This window comes from Taeniopygia guttata, chromosome 1A, assembly GCF_048771995.1.
Source record: "Taeniopygia guttata chromosome 1A, bTaeGut7.mat, whole genome shotgun sequence".
NCBI lineage: Eukaryota > Metazoa > Chordata > Aves > Passeriformes > Estrildidae > Taeniopygia > Taeniopygia guttata.
This window is the reverse complement of record NC_133025.1, coordinates 62,816,088-62,833,689: the sequence shown is the minus strand read 5'-3', so window position 1 is coordinate 62,833,689 and position 17,602 is coordinate 62,816,088. Positions and strand designations below refer to the sequence as shown.

Below are 17,602 nucleotides of genomic sequence, written 5' to 3'. Positions count from 1 at the left end.
CTGTATCACTGAAGACCATGTCCTCATTATATGGGTGGACAACATATCTGTACCTATACCAACAGCAAACCTTGCCCTCTTACTGGGATTCTTGATACCCCAATAAAACCATCAATTGCATTATAGGCAACAGCATTTCAGCATTCTCTAGGTGCAACATTCCTCAACAGCTTAAACATCCAAAAGCAGTATTTTAAATTAAACCCAGGTCACACCACACAGTTCTCACTGAATGTACTGCCCACAGAACTGGGCATAAATATATTTCTTTCCTTAAAGGACTGGTTACTGTCTTCTGGCTTTTTACACAGAGTATAAGAAGCTGTTGAACATTACTACTATAAACCATGGAGTATAATTTAGGATATAATTCCACAGCTGTGAGTAAGAGTTTCAAAATGCTGAGGACAAGGATCTGTTCAAGGCAGAGCAATCAAACACTTACATTTTGCAATCTGTTAGTGGTGACAACTCCATAGCAACTACCTGTGGATCTTCATTCACGTCCCACAGATTTCAGCCTCCCTCTTGGCCTGATCAGCAGCTTAGCTGGATCAAGCTAAAGAATGCAGGCAGTGTGCTAAAAATCATATCACTGATCTCTTCCTAATTTCACCAATAGCCTTCACTTGAAATAGAAAACTTCCAGATCTCTCAGGTAAGGTTTTTTTTCATGATTTATTGCTGTTAACTTTTAAAAAAAAACTTCCAGTATTACCACAAAATCCAGATAACTCAGCCCTCCATCTGTTAACCCTAACTTCAGCCAACTAACTAGATTAAACTGACTGTCATCCATTGGCATGCCATGATGTTCCAATACATGTTAGATGAGAAATTAAGTAATTCCTATAAGGACTCTTTTTTTCTTCTAAATATGCTGTTTTGAGTAATAAATATCTGTGTGTTTTAGCCTATGGCTCCATTTAAAATTACACTGAAAATGATCTCTCTTCCTTGCATTGACAGTAAGCTATTTAAATAAAGTTCTATTGTGTATAACTTCAAATCTGTCCAGGAAGAGCCAGAGAGCAAAATTTGGCTATATTTCTGAGACTTGTACTTTCAGCAAAAGCACTGAGTTAAGATAAAACTTCACCTGCAAAGCAACAAGTGCCAGAAGACATCACAGTAACTCATTTAGCAAACTTGAGGAAAAGTGCCATTTGCAGAATTTGCTGCTGTCCCTGTTCCTCAAGAGCCATAATTAATAATTAATTGGACAAGAAATGCTGCAGAATGGATTCAGATCCCAGAACCACACAGAACTGCAGGGAGGTGGGAAGTACGATTCCTTCAAAACAGATTTAGGGATACATTTGAGCTAATCTGTTTTGGCAAGGAACTTTCTCATCTTCCTTTCACGTGCCCTTCTCTTTCCTTTCTCTGCCTTTCTGCACCTAAGAGGAGCAGCAGTCTCCCATTATGCCCCTCTTAGTGTTACCTATCCCTGTTTCTCTTACACTTCTTCCACCTCCTGTTTCCCTGAAAAGTTGTAGTTGCATCCCCTCCTGCTGCTGAGGTTTTTCTCCATAATTTTTTTTTTCCTTCAGCTGCTTCGGGCCTCCTGATTTGGATGTATTTTTTTATACCTATCCTGCACAGCTCTGTCCTAACTTCCCAAGTGTTCCTACAGTGATTATTTTTGCCATTATATTTTACTTAATTATACAGATTAAAAGAAAAAAAAATCATTAAATAACTGAACAGCATAAGGAGTGCTAAAAATTTGAGAATAATTAGCAAATTATCATTCCTTTCTATGAATGTAAAGCTTCTGGATAAGCAAGAACATTTTATGTTCAGTTGAACAAGTATTTACCATCAGATCAAATGCTTAATAGCAGTGATAAAGAAATCTGGCTGCACAAATCCAATCAAAGCTGGAGAGAATCAGCCACAATAGTAATGTTGGTGACGACAGTCTCAACTATGAGCACTTTCATCTGGAGGAAAAAATAAACTGATAAAACTCTGCTGAAATTGTATGCAAGATTAATTCATATTAAACTGTGTGACTAGGTCATTGTTCTGTGCTCACAAAAGGCAAAGTGTCTGTTGATTTAAAAGAAAGGGATTGAGGATGACTTTACAGGGAGGAGGTAATGGAAATGTTTACCAGAGTGAAGTCACACATAGAAATGGTGATGTTACCCCAGGGTCCTTAACACAGCTGTAGTTACCATCTTTCTGATTTTAAACCGCATTAAAAGTTAGATAAGTCCAAGGGTGGAAAGTTAGAGTCTGCACCTACTTACCCAGTTCCTAGAAAAGCCAGGTCAGCAAAGCCAGAGATATTTAAGTGCTCTTTGGAAAAGGAGCTGAGCTTGGCATCCTCTTTCACCAACATGCCTCACACAGAATCCCAGAATGGCTCAGGCTGGGAAGGACCTCAGTACCTCCTCTGCTCCGGCCCTCTTGTTCCAGCAGGACAGGGCTGTCTGTTCCAGCGCTCAGGAAAGAATTGCTGCCTCGTGTTCACGTGGAACTTCCTGGGCATCAGTTCCTGTCTGGTCCTCTTGTGCCATTGCTGGACCACATGGAGCAGAGCCTGGGCCCTTCTTGGACACCCTCCCTAAAAATAATCCAGGAAGAACCAACAGTGTAACCCTGCAGAGGTTAACTGCTGATGTTATGTCTGCATTTCTGGGTTGTTCAGGCATGCTAAGATAATTACCCCTCAGAGGGTGCATTCTGCCCACTCCTGCAATTCCACTAGCATAATGCTATTCAGATAAACAAAGCTTACCCAGTTCCATGCTGGGGACAGCTTGGTCTGGAATAACAAATCAGAAAAGAGGTATGTTTTTATGTATCCCACTGTCACAACAGGCTATCACTGTTGGAGTGCCCTATGTCACCTCTGAGGAAAAGCAGCTCTGCCCAGCCGTGCAGCAGCTGCCTGGCTGCTCCAGAAGAAGCTGTGGATGAGAGCAGCAGTGGCAAACATGCCACCAAGATGGGCAATGGCCTTGGCTCACCTGCTCAGCTACGGAGCCAGGATGAAAAGCACCTGAGCTGCCAGGGCAGGGATTGATAAACCACTTGTTGGAAGTGACAGGGAAATCAAAGCAGGAAGAATGTGAAAACTCCCAGCTGGAATATTACCTAGACTATGAAGTGCAAACCCTCCTTTCTTTTACAAAAGTCACAGAGACCCTTAAAGACCATAAGTGATGGAGAATCATTTTCAGACTGCATTTCACCTGAAAACATACGTGCCCAGGCAGTTACCAGAGACATAAGGTAGTCTGCCACTTCAGTTCTGACAAGGAAACCCATTTAACCACTTTATTCACACAGAGCTCTCATCCTCATTCATTCCAGGCTTATTTCACTCAGCACAAGCAGGGCAGAACAGGACTATTGCAGGGAAGCATGTCCCATTTGAATGATCATAAACAGCAGCTGGAAGACAGTGTTTGTGGTCAGTCTTAGAATCACACAATCATAGAATGATTTGGGTTGGAAGGAGCTTTAAAGATCAGCACATTCCAACCCATGTGGCACAGGCAGGGACACCTTCCACTAGACCGCAGTATTCAGAGCCCCATCCAACCTGGCCTGGAACACTTCCAGGGATGAGGCAGCCACAGCTTCTCTGGGAAACCTGTGCCAGGGCCTCAGCACCCTCACGGGGAACAATTTTCTCACAGTATCCAATCTAAACATCCTCTCTATCAGTGTGAAGCCATTACCCCTTGTCCTGTAACACCAGGCCCCTGTCAAGAGTCTCTCTCCACCTTCCCTGTGGATTCCGTTCAGGCACTGCAAGGCCACAGTGAGGTCACCCCAAAGGCTTCTCCTCTCCAGGCTGAACAATCCCAGTTCCCTCAGCCTTTCCTCCCAGCAGAGCTGCTCCATCCCTCTGCTCCCCTTGGTGTCCCTGCTCTGGCCTGGCTCCAGCAGCTCCCTGTCCTTGCTGTGCTGGGATCCCAGGGCTGGATGCAGCCCTGCAGGGGGGTCTCAGCAGAGCGGGGCAGAGGGGCAGAATCCCCCCTGCCCTGCTGCCCTGGGGCTCTGGGTGCAGCCCAGCACAGGGGGGCTCTGGGTTGGGGCAGGGCCAGCTCTGACCCACAGCACCCCCAAGTCCTTCTGCCAGGGCTGCTCCCTCTGCTCATCCCCAGCCTGGATTGATCCCAGGGGATACTCTGACCAAACCTTATGAGTTTTCTATGCAATCAGACTCTGCTGAGCTCGTACAGTCCAAGAACATCACAAAATAGTGATGCATATCCCTGGCTGCATGTACATGGTGATGTTTTATCCTTTGTGCGTTGCCAAAACTTGAGAAATGCATCATCCTCAATGTAATAAAAGGACAATGAAATCACAAATACTCACTGTTCAGTAGTTTCTGGTGCTACTGTCTTTAATAGTTGCTGCCTGTTGTATCTCTCTGTCCTTCAGCCTTTTAATTACTTCATCAACATTGTATCCTGGGCATATTTGTTGATATGTTCTTCAAGCTGTTTGATTACAAAATTGAAAGATCATGCATGATCATCACTTATTTTGTAGTTTCAAACATTTGATTCAGCAATAATGAGCAAGAACTTCTGTAATGACAAACAAGAAGTAGTCATGGAAGAAACCGGGCTGCAAAACAAAATGATAGGTTCATCAAGTTAGAACACACATTGATTCCAAGGCCTGTGTTGTGCAAACATTTCCTTTACAGAAAAAAAAAAAAAAAAATTAAAGAATGACTGATACTGATGCTGTTCTGAATGATTTCCTTTGCTAATGGAGATGTTTGGCCCCCAAATCACAGGCTTAGTTTCTAATGAGCCCAAGTTTCCCCATCAGCTAAGGAGCCACCTTGATCCTTTAATACCTCCTCAGTTAGCATGAGATGGCTAAGCTAACATGAAAGAGGTTAATGAAAGTATTTCCATTGAATTTAAAAGGGAAAAAAATTATCTTTTGACATTTTCTGTCCTTTGGGATCCCAAGTAAATCACTTCCATGCTTCTTCCCTCTGGAAGAATGTTCATAATACTTTTCCTTCTTGGGACCTATAAGAAAGTGCATGGATATGGACTATATACCCTTCTTGCTGAAATACCACAAGCTTCATCACTGAGCCATTAAAATATATAGCAATTAAATATTTAATAATTTTTAAAGACCGAATGAAATTAAATTAAAGTGTATGCAATGTGTCCCACTTGTATCTATTTTACATCCATTGTGGATTTACTATAACCCATGAAAAGAAAAGTTAGAACAATTATTTTTGTTAAATTTTAGAGCGTGGATTTCCATATAAGCAAAATGCAGGAATATTCAGCAGTCTCATTTTATAGATTTATTAAGTATGTTTTATAGTATTCCCTAAACTTGAAGATAATCGTAACATTTTACCACTTATTCTAAAAATATGCTAATGAGAAGAGTTTTGCTTTGATCTGAGCAGCACACAGCAGATTAACTCTAAGCCTCCAAAACAGGGATCAGAAGATGACAGAGACTGGTGACTCCCTCACGAAGATGTCAGATGGACTCATGTGCTGGAGGGCCCTGCTCTTCTGAGATAACTGCTACCCTGACTGACTGGGAGAGGTGGCCAAAACATCACCAGCAGCTCTGTGATGCTCCTGCCTGTCAACATGGGCCTTGCCATGGATATCCCTGAGCAAAATGAACAGGTAATTAAAGAACAGGTGATGAAGACACACCCAAATGTCATTTATACCCTTTCTCCCTGCTGAAGTTCAAGCCTGAGCCTTGTGTTCTGGAAGTGAGTGAGTGACACTCAGGGTGTCACCTAAAATCCATCTTCCCTGTCAGGATCTTGCTGACAGAAGTGCTCTCTTTGTCCATCAGCTTTATTACCTAGGAGTCAAGCCTTAGACCAGACTGAAGAAAGGAGCTGCCAGAAAAACTCACAAGAAGGGATTAATTACAGCCACTTAGCTGAGGACCTAAAATTATTTGGACTTGGGTTATGCATCACAGGGTCATAGAGGAGACAAAACAAGACAGAACAGGTCAAGCATGCTGGTTTTCAGCACATGAATATAAGAAATGTGGCATAAAGAGCAGGACCTCGAAGTCTTTATGGTTCTTGGTAGATCCTGGAATCTTAAAGGTCACTTAGTTAAGCCTTATTTAGAGTTCTATGGATAAAAACCTATGAGAATATCAGTGCTACAGTGGTAGGATGACTACTGCAAATTAGCCACAGGGACAATAGTATTTAGATTTGAAGTTCCTGGAGATTTGGAGATACTGTTTTTTCCCCTAAAGGTAAAAGAGCTGTTTGTAGTTGGTTGAGTAATGATTACAGCAGAACAGGGGTTGTCCAAAAGATCATTAGAATGTGGCAGTGACATCCTGTTGATCCACAAAATCCAGTGAAGGGAAAGTCTTTCTATATTTTGTCCTGGTTAATGCAGAGAAATTACTTGAAATGGTGAAATACAGCTTAAGCAGGAATGATGATGGAATTAAAAAGTTATGACATTTACAAAAGGAAGGCAGGAGGAGAGAGGGGGAAAATGTAGATTTCTACCTTCTCAAGGAACTGTAGTCTCATGGGAAATGAGTCTAAAAAGATAATAACTTGAGGATACCTGGTGGTGCAGCAGTGAAGCATAACAGCACTGTATATATGCACAGAATAAGAAAGCACAGAACACAATGTGAGATTCAATTCAAAAAAAAAAAAAAAAAAAAAGGAAAGGAACAATAAGAATTTTTATTAGTGAAGAATTTGTAGAATAAGAGGGATCAGGAAAAAAACTGGCTTTCTAGTCAACAAAGAAAGAACACTACCAACAGATTGCATTAAGGGTATGAAACACTTAAAGCCTCTTTTGTATCCAATTTTGATAAAAGTCAAATATCAGCAGGTTTCTTGAACAATGAATATCAATAACAAATAGCGAGAGAAATCACAGAATATTACTAGGTATTCGTATTAGCTCTTAAAGAACTAGCTAAAATTCTCTCCTAAATCTATGCAGAAATGCAAAGACACAACCTAACTTTAAAATGAGGGAAGAAGAAGAACTGGGAAGTTACTGACATATTTCTAGGAAATCTATTCCTGCTTTCAGGCAGTAATTACAGAGTCACAAAGAGTTCAAAGCCTGTTATGAGATACAAGAGTCACTGGGGATCCTTGAGATCTATCCTGAGTTCGGGCAAGCTTATATTTTAAATTATATTCCCCTCCAACATGCACCACTTTCACCCTGCCTTCCTAGGAAAACAAGAACAACACAATCAGCTTTTTCATCCACATCTGTCAGCCTTTCCCCTGAATTTGGTGTCCATTTAGCAATTTCAGTCAAAGCGGAAAGTGCTAGGGGCCTTCAGACACAGTTACAAGTCTTGTGAAGTTGACAGTGACAAAAGGGAGATAAACTCTCCATGCTTCCAGCTGGGAAGGCAGATCCATTATTTTTTCCATGCATTAGCATCTAGCCAAGCAACCAGCATATGTGTTCCTCTGGGCTAGCCATGGACTGTGTCTTGCCCAGCTGCTTGAAGTGTGCAGTGAGAGGAATTTTGCTTTTCCACCTTGAAGCAATAAGCCACAAGCAGATTTCCCAGCTGTGTCAGGCACCAGACTCCCTCCCTGCACATTCCCAGCTCGCTGGGGCTGGCTCACAGAGTTCTTCTCTCAGGTCTAAGCAATCCAGCCTAACCCTCTGCTCTGAAACACCAGTTCTGGATGCCAGGAAGTTTGTTGAAGGTGTGGATAAAGCTCCAGGTGGTGGCTCAGCAGAAGTTGGGGATGGAGCTATTTATTAGTGAGGTCACTGATTTATGTTGAATTTAGTGTACTGGGTCCTAGTGACAGCTATATTCCATCTTGGTGAGTCATCTGCATTTTTTGTATCTTGCCAGCTCTCTGCTTTCAGTAAGGATGGTGTTGGACCTCAGTAAAAATAACTTTGAGGAATTTCTCAAAGATCTTTTGACCTCAAGAACAGGAAGGACAAACTCAGCTCACAGAAAAAAAACCCCAAAAAACAAACAAACAAACAAAAAAAAAAACACAAAAAAACCCCCAGGTTTGATTTCTTGACTAAAGCACAGCTCATATTGAAGGCAATTTTGGAAGGCATCTGCAGGAACACTCAGTGCCCAAAAAATATTACATAGAAGGAGTCATCTGTAAGGTCTTAGATATATCCTAGTGCCTTGGAAAAACAAACTTAGAAAGCATTTCAGAGACAGAGGCAGCCTGCTAGAAGTTTTGAGGATTAATGAAAGTGGAACAGGATCTTACACTTTAACCACTCCAACCTGTTAAAGAACTTACAGGTGGAAAGATGTGGAAATATCAAGATTCTACCCGTCACAGATGATTGGTCCAAAATCACCACTGTGGTAGCAGAGGCCAGATTTGCCTTTCAAGAGACTTCATGTAATATTAATTTCCATTACTGGTCACAAATTCTCACTGAAGAGAGGAGCTGGGGGGCTTAAGAAACACCAAAAGGTCATATCATTTAAGAGGAAATGAGGAAGGCTGAGGAGAATCTGGGGCAAGACAAGGTATACTCCTGTCTTGAGAGCTGTTGGCAGAAAAGTGAGCATTGGGTTCTGTTCTATGGAATTTCATATGTTTTATGGAATTCTGTTTATGAAATACCAAAAACCAAGGGAAGATAGGGAGTGCCTCCAAGGACATATCAGAGTAAAGAGGAAAGGAAATGCCTGTGTCCTGGCTCTAATCCCACATGGAGGTTAGCATGCAACTACAAGAAGAAATACTTTTATGAGAAGCTCACCCTAAAACGAGGGACAATTTGTTGGGTGTCTGCTGTGTCATTGTTTCCCATTCCCCCATGATTAGGCAGGCTATTACATATATTCAAATTAAAAAGAGAGGCAAATCAATAGGTGGTACCTGTGTGTTGCTTGGGCACAGGCACCATGGGGGTGTGGCTGTGGCGTAGCCATCAGATGTGTCACAGCTCCTGATCCCCTGAGAACATCCAAATCCAGGGCCTGAACCATGAGCTGTGCTGATTCTGCTGAAGACCACAAGCTTTCTCTTCAGCTCTCATCATTGGCAAAACCCCAGTTTTTGAGTGAGGCACTGAGATATTAATCCTTGTGGGCCCTGTAAAGTGAGCTCAACATTTGTACCTGAATCCCAGAGCCTTTGGTGAATGATCTATGTGTGTTTGCCCTCCTGTTGCAATGCTTTGAGAGTTGTAAAATTTTGAATACATCTCCGTGAAATGAGAGATCAGCCCAGGACAGTCTTTACCATTAGAAAAACAACATGCATTCTTAGTCTATCTGAAAGTCTCATTTCTACACATATATTTTCCTTATATTAAGCAGAAATTTGTCTATAATAACAGTAACTTTTGAAAGCTCCGTTTGCCTTTTTTCTTCTCTTTGGTGCATTTCTTTTGATATATGTGAGCTGCTACCACTTAGAGTCACCAGGAAGAACAGCAATTTTTAAGTTATCCAAAAGCATCTTATAAAAGACTCTATAAGAAGAGTCATCCTTCTATTTATTATATAACCTGAAAAAATAAGAAGATAAAATAGTTTGGGAGGTTGAGAACAATATAAAATACAAATGTCTTAAGGCAAAGATGATCAAAGCAATAAATTTCCTTTCCATACACAGCAAAGGGCATTACTAAGAAAGCCATCCTTGGAAAGTTGCCTTTCCAGGCTCCTTCTGTTAACTACAGAGATAACAGGCACCTAATTTAAGCACTGTATCATTACCTGGAAGAGCTCTATTGCCTCTAGAAGGAGCCTAAGGATACAAACCTTTGTGAATACCCTGTATAATTAAAGCTTAAATTGTGTGGTGGATTGGCTCACCTGACACTGACCTGTCAAATCAGCTGCATTGGTGGCAGAGGGAGCTAAGATCACAGGCACTGCACAAATAAATCAGTTGGAAATCATGAATGAAAACTCTTGTTTGCCTTCATTCAATGCCTGGTGTATGAATATAAACTGAAATCCTTGGCAAGATAAGTCAGTGCTCCTGGTTTTAACCAGGCATGCTGTTTGCTCAGCCTCTCGTGTTATCCTGAGAGGAACTTCCAATGGAGAGGTGGAGCTGGTATTCCCTGTTAAGTGACCCTCTGAAACCACTCCTGTGTAAATTAGCAGTGCTCAAGGATCAAAGCGCTGGTTATCACTGTGTCACTGCTTTCCTGAGCTGTTTAACCTTCCAGGATTTCATTCATGATCATGAAGCTTTGGAGCAGTCTTGGATGAAAGCAGAAGACTCCTGTGGATACATGCCATTCTCTACACTTCACTTACTCAGTTTCTATTTAGAAGACACTAAAAAAATACCTGTGGTAAAAGATCCCACTTGTAACTGAACATATCAAGTGCCTCCTTCCTATGCAGTCCGTCAGGGGAAAACTAAAAAGAGAAAAGAAATCAAAGCTTTAATTTATTTTCAGAAATCCAATCCACACCATATATACTGCAGGAGAGGAAGTGTCAGGAGGGTGACAAGGAAGGGAAAGAATCACCATTTTCCAGCAGTTGTGAAGCTCTCTTTAGCTGAAACAAGTGTAGCCTTCCCACAGAAAATGGCTGTGAACACTACACAGCAACATCTGCTTTGTGATTCTAATCCATAAAAGGTTTCCAAACGCCCTTAAAAATTGTTCCCTCTTTTCCCCAGTCTGAATGCCATCTCCCAGGAAGCCATCTGGGACAAGCATGCCAGTTATTCTGCTGTAGCGATGGCAGCATTGTCCTCAAGTGCCTCTGGATGAGTCACATCAATGCAAAAGTCCAATTATAGCAGGAGCCCCCCAAAGCAGAAGTAGCATTTCAAATAAATAAGACTGATGTAGCTGAACCACTGGAATTCAGAATGCAATTCAGTCACTTCATCACCTTTTGCTCAAAACCCCTGCATCCCTTTAAGCGCCTGTGCTAAATCCCCAATCTGGTTACAGCATTCCCAGCACAGATGTGATAGTCTTAAGCCAGTGTGTATGCATTTATAGGAGTCAATTACTTTTTTTTTTTTCTTTCTCCTTATTATTTTAAAATACAGCCTTTTTAAAATTGCTGTTTCTTACCACATTAGAGTTGTGAATGAACAGTGCCATCCACTGTTTCTCTACATAATCCACAACATTTTCCCAGGACATCTTAAATAAGATTTAACATAAAAATTAATGCCACGCTTGGAACTAAGAAATATAGATCGATAAAAAGGTATGAGGCAAAATGCATGTTTAAGAGGTCAGGCTAAATACTGAGTGAGAACTCTAAAAAGAGATTACAACAAAGGGGATTGTACGAATTATCTCCTCACCCATGGGTGAGCCATTCTAACCTAATTAGCTATACCAAATACTACTCCAATCAAGTAGGTCATTTTTATCTTGCTGACTGTGAATTCTCTCTTCATCTTATTCTAAGAACTACATCTCTTCTCCAGAGCAGTCATCAGCTGCCTAGACCATGACCCTGATGAACAATATTCCTGAGAGCAGGTGCCTTAAGAGATGTTTACTGCAGAAGAATGGATGATATGGTGTGAAGGAGATTCTGTTTCCTAAACATGGCCAGTGCAAGACTGTATGTCCCTGAATGCCCCTGGCAACAGAACATAAGCCCTGTCTTTCAGATGTGTAGTTCAGAGGCTGTTCCTCCTGTAGGAGGATTCCAAACTCATCCCATCTATGGTGTTGCACATCTCACTTGGCAGAACACCTTCATTTTTCAGCAATGCCACTGCTTAATAATGCAAATATGCCAATGTGCTCCATGTTCACCCCAACAGAATCTTGATAATCTTGATAATCTTGTCATACCCAAACCTCCCTGCACTTTGCTGGAGCACAATCTCTGTGCCCAGCGTTTTCCTAGATGGATCTCATAAGGCTTCTGGTTCATCCTGCTAAAACAAAAGCAGAACAGCCATTGACCACAATGATGAATGAATTAAACCATAGCAGTTTGCCTCTCAGTACCTTACTCTATATTATTTTCTTAGAGGTAATGTTTTGAATTTCAAGGAAGGGCTGCTTTCCAATTCAAAGTGGCTACAATTCCTGACTTCTCTTACAGTACAGATCTCTCATTGACACAAATAATGGTAGAAACATTATTTAGGAAATTGTATAACTGTCGAGTCTCAGGTAATTCAAAGGATAATTACTTGTTCATGATCAATGACTAATTATATACTGCACAACACAGCGCTATAAAACTGACAAATGGTGAAAGCACATAGTTATTGCACACTGTGCTGAGAACATGACTTTCATGAACCCGGTGCATTACACCCAAAGTTTTCTCTTAAGATATTTATAGAAAGGAAAATGTGTGTGGTAGAATTGGTTGCACTGATCGCGCTCATGCTCATTCATATTTCAGGATAAAAGATTGTTTTTCAAAAACCATTTCCTATTGATGCTGTTGTGTTTGGTCCTCACTCAGAATGATCAGCAGGACACCAGGCTGCGAGGGTCAGACTGGAAATGATTTCTTTGATTTTTCTATTATGTTTTCAAAGGTAAGAGAGAGTTCTACATCCTTTTGAAAGTCACTGGCTGTAAGCAGGGAAAACCAGAGCTCCTGAGGGAGTAGATTAGACCTGATTATAAACTGACCTGATCATGTAACTGAAATATTATTGCAATAAGATGCTTAATATAATTCTCTCTCTTTGGGGTATGGATATTTTGACCCCATGCTACTCATGCTTGTAGGTCTTTGGACTCCTCACTTTGGGGACCCTGTTTATATTGAAAATTACATTTTATGTTGAGAATATTAAATTTCAAATCCTTGTTCTTTACAACAACAGTCTACTGAAGAAAAACTATTTAATTTTGATTTATTTGTGTTTGTTAATGCTAACTAATATTTTATAATGTCATGGATCTGCAGCATGGATTTGCTTTGTTGAGAAAAGGCTTGTCTCACCTCTGAAATGCTGAAATAATGTCAAACTCACAAATTTCCAACATTCAGAGACTAAATAATTCACAACCTGATCACATGAGGAATGGGGAGTCTCTTCCTGATACGCTTAAGGCAAACCAAAAGACTCAATATGTCCAGCTATAGCTGCCATATTAAAAGACAGGAAGAAAGTTATGGTAAGAAAAGAACTGTTACAACTCACACACCATCAACTTGCCTCCCAAATTGTTGATCTGGCAAAGAGGGACAATACAGCTGTAGAACTTCTATTTATTGTGCCAGTACACTCAGGATCACAGGACTGCCAAACCTTCTGAAAATCTTTCCAGTTTTCCACAAATTCATCTGAAAGGATCTCCTCCACCTAAAAGATGAATGAATTTGTAATGATGGAAAGAAAAAAAAAAGTGTCCCTGTAGTTTTGATAACATTACCACATGGAAAAAATGAACTAAAATGACAAATTTTACACTTAAAATGACCTGGGTTTTCGCTTACAGTACTACAAGTTGGAACAAGAAAGGCAGGTTTCTTTAGTCCATATGTTCCATTATTTGTAAACCATCTAAGCTAAAACAAAATTATGTATTATGTTCCCCCTAAAAAAATCAGTGTACAAATTCCAAAGCATTGTGCAACATCAGGCCCAAAACTCACCCATGAAAATACTTGTTCTGAAAACAGACTGGAAAGGCTGCAGGAAATCATCCCCTCATCTCCCTCTATTGATGTGCTTCTGTCAGTGCTGAAGAGGCAGCTCTGTGACTGCTGAGGACACTGAGCTTTTGCTGTCTGCTCCTCCTCTCAGTTCTGTAAAACAAAACCCACTAGAACTGAGTGCATTGCAAGTGGCACTCAAGCCACTCAGGACATAATTTGAAGACAATGGCTTTGCTCAAAGGAAACTAATGATGAAATTTGGCCTAGTGAACCTGCTTTAGAATTTGTCCATAGCAATAAGCACTTAGATTAAAAGTGTTTTTCATGCGTAAATTTGGTGTGTTAAAAACAGAAGGTTCTGAGAAGAAACAAAACCGGGATCCTGTTTGGATAAAAACAGTCTCAGCATAATTGCAGGTCTCACAAAACATTGTACTATGCAAAATTTCAGGTGAACTTGAAGGAGGTCAAGAAACCCCTTGGGTTGTCCTAGCTGGGTGGGGACCTAGATTGATTCCAGGTTCTGGTTCTACCAAAAACCAGCTAGAATGGACTTGAGCAGCTGCATCAAATGTTGCTCTTGTTGGAGCTACCAGAGTAGAAAATTAGCCTGTTTCAGCTCCTAATAGCCAAATATTTCAAAGCAAAGCACACCATTCAGGGCTGCTCAATGGAACCTTCTTTTTGTGAATTTGATATCTCTCTTGACACCTGTGTACTCATTTGGTGTCTCCGTTATCTCTCTTGGCACTGATATCTCTCAACAACACTCTCCAGAGTACCCAAGACAAAGCTAAATATGAAGTCTGTTCACACACTAATGCAAACCTAAAAGGGAGTTGATATTTAAAATTATGAAGAGCTTCTTTACACTGGGTAGTAGATTTGCGAACTGCAGCTTAGGTTATTTCTTGGAATAATTCATTGAGCAAAAGAGTATTTATTTCTGTCAGGGAAAACAGGTTAAGTGTTGGCTGTGGGTTTCAGCAAATAACCTTTCTGTACCTTGGGTGAACGGTTCCAAAGGAAAGCATGTAAGGCAGCTGCAAATTAAGAAGTGTCAAAGCTGTGCCCAGAGAACTATGCAATGCCTGTGTAGTGCACAGAATATATTGTCATGGAATCACAGAATATCCTGAGCTGAAAGGGACTCACAAGGACCATCAACTCCTGGCCCTGCACAGACACCCCAACAATCCCACCCTATGCATCCCTGAGAGCATTGTCCAAACTCTCCTGGAGCTCTGGCAGCCTTGGGGCTGTGACCATTCTCTGGGGAGCCTGTTCAGTGCCTGAGCATCCTCTGGGGGAAGAACCTTTCCTGATATCCATCCTAACCCTCCCCTGGCACAGTTCCATGATTTTCTCTCTGATCCGTTTGAATCTATGTACATTATAAAGAATAATAGATATAATAAGAAACAGCAAAATATCAGAAAAACAGATCTGACAACAAAAAACTAAGGAATGCTACTACTGTTCCTCTGCTGCATTCACATGAGTGAGCTAGAGATTCTGCTGGGGTTTTCAAAAACTTCTAGCAACCATGATATTGTTTTGCAGCTGATGCTTCAGAAATAGTCTAGAAGCAATGATTAGGATTTTTGATGGCTAGAATTAATGTGAACCTACTAACTTAGCTAAAAACTGTACACAGAGATTAATATTTTACAAAAACACAGTCCAGCATCTTGCCACAGTCATTATAAAAGAGGCTACTGTTGCAGAATTAAAAAGAAACACTTACTGCTGGTTCTTTTTCTTCAAACAAGTCTTTAAATTTATGAAAGTCAAGCTATCCAGTCTGCTTTGGATCAATTAACTCCTGGAAGGCTCTATTTTTCATTTGAAATATCAGGTTGCTGATTAAGGTAACTTCTTGTGGTCCTTTCCCCACAAGAATAAAAAAGAATAAACACTTACCAAAGCAATGCTGATTCCAGCATGTCACTCCACACTGCCAGATCATCCTGACCTACAATAACTGAGAGAGTGCACATGTTTCAGTAGCCTGCATATTTTTCCAGATTGAATTTTTTATTTTCTCTAAAGAAACCTGAGAAGACATAATGGGTGGAAAGAAGAAAAAATGGAATAAAGGCTTTGGAACAATAACAGAAAAAATAGGAGTAAATAGTTCCTTCAGTGATTCGGTTTTCTTGGCTAAGCACTAGACAAATATCTTTCTGTTCATAAAATTCACCCTAAGAAAATTCTGTTTCCCTTTAGTCCTCCACAGAGATCCAGGGTGGCAGTAATAATATAGAGGATGAGCAATTATTTACTTCATCAGTTGGTCTGGGAAATACTTTAAAGTTTGGCAATCAAAAGATAATGGTCTTGTGAAACTACTATCGGGTATTTGAATTTTCTTTAGAGACTCTTGTTACTGCATTAAATCATATGGAAGCAAAACCTGATAATGCACCTACCTCCCCCAGTAAATAACTTGGGGAATCTGGTACTGAAGCTACAAAGACAGCTTGTACTTCACAAGAAACAATTGTACAGACTGGCTAGATCTTAACCATGAAAGTGAAATATCTGTTATGAGAAAAAGAAAGTGCATTTTGTTCAAAACTTACATAATATAGTAATGTTAAGACATACTACTTCAGGATTATTTGCTTAGTTGGCCACCTTGCAAGCTCAACTAAAAAAATTAGTCAAAAGGATTTAATTCTGTTGCCCAGATCATTATCTAAGTCAATCCAGCATCAGTGATGTGACTGGAGAGGTATTGATCTATTCCAACAACAAAAAAATCATAATGTTATGTATAAATATAAACCATTTTACTTGTATTTCTTTCACAGTGTGAACCTCCAGATGCTGAGGATTAAATAGTTCTTTCTTCTGCCTGTCTTTCCACAATATCCAATACATCTTCCTTTGTTAACAACCACATTCAGTAATGCTCCTGTTCAGTAAATGAATAAAAATCATAGTAGTAAAGTGCTTTACTGAATCATTGCCTGAATGTTGTAAGCATTATTATTATAATCTACTGCAATGTATGAAACTGATTTTCTTTTCTTATAAATTGCTAAATGAATTCTTTCCCTCTGAGGTCACACATGTATATGTATATGGATGAAATACTGCAGAGCTAAAGTGAACAGTTTTTATGTAATTATATTAGAAAAGAATTGTGATATATCATCTATATAAAACCATCTAATAAAAAATGCCAAGAGTGCTTCTGAAGATATGACCAGTGCTTCCCTTGCTTGTGTCAACCAGACTGAGAGCTTTAATTTTTTCAGATTATTGTTTGCTCGCTCAATTTAGAAATACAGAGCCTACAAGTTAAGGAGTGCAATATGTAGCAAATCAAAGTAATAAAAACATACAGCTTGTTCACCAAAGGGATTATCACCCAAGCCAGTGTGGGACACACATATCATGGCACTCCATCAGCACAGACAGAAAGGCATCCCAGCACAGCTCTGTGCAGTGTGAGGGCCCTGGAGCTGGCAAAGACAGGCAATTCTTATCAGAGCTCATCTTCCAGAACTAAACACAAAAAGGAATCCAGAGTCTAGGAAATGCCAGATGAAGGTACTGCTGAAAACGAAGGGAGCTGTGGGACAGCAGGTTTGGCACTGCCAGTGTCACACACGGTGTCACAGTCCAGCCGTCAGCTGGGAAACTGCAAACACAAACCTTTTACAAACATGAGAGAGAGCACTCTGTTTGTATCCCATAATATTATCTTACAATAATTGCCACACTGTTCTGACTCTCATTAACTTTGTCTGTCATGCTGGTTTTATCTCTTCATCTGAAGAGCTCTGCCTGTCTGTGGTTCCTCCCCTGCGCTCGGGGACCAAGGCGTGTACATCCATTGCTAAGTATTGTAAACGCAGGCGAAACCAATGGGAAGAAAGATGATGTCTGTCTCAATTCAGAAGGCTGAATTACTTCTTCATTATAACTATGCTAAAGTACATCAATATACCATATAAAAGGAGGATACTAAAATTACTTACTACTTTCTTTGACTCCATCTCTAGCTCTCACACAACTCGTGACCCTC

At 40.4% G+C, this 17,602-nt stretch overlaps 1 long non-coding RNA gene across 1 annotated transcript; it reads left to right on the top strand.

The window, feature by feature from the left end:
* Window positions 1-495: 495 nt before the first annotated feature.
* Window positions 496-16,766, top strand: LOC140682241 (uncharacterized). Its single transcript, XR_012053656.1, has 4 exons — window positions 496-658; window positions 5,454-5,651; window positions 12,352-12,490; window positions 16,380-16,766. It is a non-coding gene; the product is annotated as an uncharacterized lncRNA (long non-coding RNA).
* The last annotated feature ends 836 nt before the right edge of the window (window positions 16,767-17,602 follow it).